The sequence below is a fragment of the Lepisma saccharinum genome, chromosome 3 (assembly GCF_977018435.1).
Source record: "Lepisma saccharinum chromosome 3, izLepSacc3.1, whole genome shotgun sequence".
In the NCBI taxonomy this organism is placed as follows: domain Eukaryota; kingdom Metazoa; phylum Arthropoda; class Insecta; order Zygentoma; family Lepismatidae; genus Lepisma; species Lepisma saccharinum.
The window spans coordinates 22870812-22874532 of NC_139231.1; the positions used below are offsets into that span (position 1 = coordinate 22870812).

Consider the following 3721-nt stretch of genomic DNA (forward strand, 5'->3'; position numbering starts at 1 on the left):
AGAAGAGTAGAGGGTTCTACTTTTCTCCTTGGAGGTAACCCTATGAGGGTTCTGAAGGAGGGGGAAATATATTGCTATTTGGGAATCCCGGCAGGTTTCAAATCAAATTTAAGTCCGGATGAAACCCTAATTAAAGCCACGGAAGACCTGCAGAAAATAGATGTTAGTCTTCTTGCCCCGTGGCAAAAAATTGATGCAATAAGGTCCTTCATTTTGCCTCGCTTTCAGCATTCTCTTAGGGGTTCACTTATAATGAAAAAGAACTTCAGAGAAATTGACTCGGCTTTGAAGCGACTGGTTAAGAAGTGGCTTAACTTGCCAGCTCGGGCTAGTCCCGAAATAGTTTTTATGTCCACGGATAAGGGTGGTGCTGGCATTCTGCCCCTGAGTGAACTGGTTGATATTTCGAGCATTGTCCGTGCATATAGATTGCTGACGACTCCTGATGTGAATGTCCAAAGAGTGGCATTGGGTGAATTGAAGAGTGTGGTAAGAAGGAAACCCATCGCTTCTCGGCCTTTTGGCTAAGATCAAAGTGTAGTATCTGTTCTTATCAGCTTAATATCTGATACGACCTGCATTGCAGGTCCAGTATATTAAACTGATTTTTGGAAACAGGTGAGGCGGTCGTGGCTTGCCACACCCTCACCACCTGTCGGCCCGGCATTGCAGTACAGTCGGGAACGGCAGACCTTATCGAATGCAAAAAAAAAAAAAAAAAAAACGATTTACCCAAAAATGTGTTTCATATTTTGGATTTGTGCAATGTTAATACATCGGATATTTAGTTGCCTACAGAACATGCGACATTTCCATTGAAAAGCTTATTCTACTTCTTTCACTTCCCTTTACGTCGCGTTACTACAATTTCGGATAATCGCGACGATGGATGGCAGGATGGAACATTTTCTATATTTACAACTTCCCTCTCTTCGTAACGCTTAACACTGACCACTCCAGCACAGAGGCTCGCCCACACATGAACCATATCCTCGATTTCTCTAGGTAATTTGCAATGTTCATTTGTCACTTTAGGTAAGGCGATTCACACATGCACACCTCAAATTGCCCTCTGTGTGCCTATCTTTCTTTCATATCACTTTTCTCCACAACCATTCGCAACGCTCAATACAGCGTCACAGCTTGTCTCCCGTTCGTTTAAACCCGTACCGAGGCATTCGCGGTGTGTGCAACGGGCACCTTTTGGTGGAACAATTTCGTTTCGCGAAATGTATCCACTTCTGCAATTTTACACGTTTTCCTCCTTATGTGGCCTCTTTTCTATTTCTGCAATACACACTTATATGAAAAGGTATTCCGTAAACCCACATGCGTTGCTTTTGAGTGGAAACGTTGTACACTGCGAAACGAGAGTCAAGTTGGGCCAATGCTACCTACATTCCCCGATGGGCGCATTTCATTCTATTTACTGCAATCCAGAAATATTAGCAGCTTGGGCGTCCAATGGCGGGAAACCAGTGACGACTCTACGATCGTGCGCCAGTGCGGGAAAATCCACGCTGCGCGAGGGAATTTCTCAGAGCACCGGAAACGGAACCTGTTTGCTAGCCATTGGTATAAGTACCTGGCCCTCAAAAAGTGTCACTCCAGATCACTTCCTTTCCTCACCCTGACAAATTGTGGTGCATATCGACAAATCTCACATATCAATTAAATGTGTCCTTCTGGGCTGCGTTTAAATACATGTTCACTTGTGATCAGAAATCTTGTGATAAATCTGCAGGGTCAACGGAACTGTGACTCCCACGGCCAGGTAAGCTGTTGTTCACGTTCATTTTGACACTTTTTGCAATGAAACCCATCGCTTCTCGGCCTTTTGGCTAAGATCAAAGTGTAGTATCTGTTCTTATCAGCTTAATATCTGATACGACCTGCATTGCAGGTCCAGTATATTAAACTGATTTTTGGAAACAGGTGAGGCGGTCGTGGCTTGCCACACCCTCACCACCTGTCGGCCCGGCATTGCAGTACAGTCGGGAACGGCAGACCTTATCGAATGCAAAAAAAAAAAAAAAAAAAACGATTTACCCAAAAATGTGTTTCATATTTTGGATTTGTGCAATGTTAATACATCGGATATTTAGTTGCCTACAGAACATGCGACATTTCCATTGAAAAGCTTATTCTACTTCTTTCACTTCCCTTTACGTCGCGTTACTACAATTTCGGATAATCGCGACGATGGATGGCAGGATGGAACATTTTCTATATTTACAACTTCCCTCTCTTCGTAACGCTTAACACTGACCACTCCAGCACAGAGGCTCGCCCACACATGAACCATATCCTCGATTTCTCTAGGTAATTTGCAATGTTCATTTGTCACTTTAGGTAAGGCGATTCACACATGCACACCTCAAATTGCCCTCTGTGTGCCTATCTTTCTTTCATATCACTTTTCTCCACAACCATTCGCAACGCTCAATACAGCGTCACAGCTTGTCTCCCGTTCGTTTAAACCCGTACCGAGGCATTCGCGGTGTGTGCAACGGGCACCTTTTGGTGGAACAATTTCGTTTCGCGAAATGTATCCACTTCTGCAATTTTACACGTTTTCCTCCTTATGTGGCCTCTTTTCTATTTCTGCAATACACACTTATATGAAAAGGTATTCCGTAAACCCACATGCGTTGCTTTTGAGTGGAAACGTTGTACACTGCGAAACGAGAGTCAAGTTGGGCCAATGCTACCTACATTCCCCGATGGGCGCATTTCATTCTATTTACTGCAATCCAGAAATATTAGCAGCTTGGGCGTCCAATGGCGGGAAACCAGTGACGACTCTACGATCGTGCGCCAGTGCGGGAAAATCCACGCTGCGCGAGGGAATTTCTCAGAGCACCGGAAACGGAACCTGTTTGCTAGCCATTGGTATAAGTACCTGGCCCTCAAAAAGTGTCACTCCAGATCACTTCCTTTCCTCACCCTGACAAATTGTGGTGCATATCGACAAATCTCACATATCAATTAAATGTGTCCTTCTGGGCTGCGTTTAAATACATGTTCACTTGTGATCAGAAATCTTGTGATAAATCTGCAGGGTCAACGGAACTGTGACTCCCACGGCCAGGTAAGCTGTTGTTCACGTTCATTTTGACACTTTTTGCAATGAAACCCATCGCTTCTCGGCCTTTTGGCTAAGATCAAAGTGTAGTATCTGTTCTTATCAGCTTAATATCTGATACGACCTGCATTGCAGGTCCAGTATATTAAACTGATTTTTGGAAACAGGTGAGGCGGTCGTGGCTTGCCACACCCTCACCACCTGTCGGCCCGGCATTGCAGTACAGTCGGGAACGGCAGACCTTATCGAATGCAAAAAAAAAAAAAAAAAAAACGATTTACCCAAAAATGTGTTTCATATTTTGGATTTGTGCAATGTTAATACATCGGATATTTAGTTGCCTACAGAACATGCGACATTTCCATTGAAAAGCTTATTCTACTTCTTTCACTTCCCTTTACGTCGCGTTACTACAATTTCGGATAATCGCGACGATGGATGGCAGGATGGAACATTTTCTATATTTACAACTTCCCTCTCTTCGTAACGCTTAACACTGACCACTCCAGCACAGAGGCTCGCCCACACATGAACCATATCCTCGATTTCTCTAGGTAATTTGCAATGTTCATTTGTCACTTTAGGTAAGGCGATTCACACATGCACACCTCAAATTGCCCTCTGTGTGCCTATCTT

At 44.0% G+C, this 3721-nt stretch overlaps 3 non-coding genes across 3 annotated transcripts; all 3 read left to right on the forward strand.

Annotated features, from left to right (window-relative positions):
- Nucleotides 1–504: 504 nt before the first annotated feature.
- LOC145986071 (U2 spliceosomal RNA) lies at nucleotides 505–697 on the forward strand. The gene has a single exon (XR_014441517.1). It is a non-coding gene; the product is annotated as a U2 spliceosomal RNA (small nuclear RNA).
- A 1124-nt stretch (nucleotides 698–1821) lies between these two features.
- LOC145986073 (U2 spliceosomal RNA) lies at nucleotides 1822–2014 on the forward strand. Its single transcript, XR_014441519.1, has one exon. It is a non-coding gene; the product is annotated as a U2 spliceosomal RNA (small nuclear RNA).
- Nucleotides 2015–3138: 1124 nt separating this feature from the next.
- Nucleotides 3139–3331, forward strand: LOC145986074 (U2 spliceosomal RNA). The gene has a single exon (XR_014441520.1). It is a non-coding gene; the product is annotated as a U2 spliceosomal RNA (small nuclear RNA).
- Nucleotides 3332–3721: the final 390 nt, after the last annotated feature.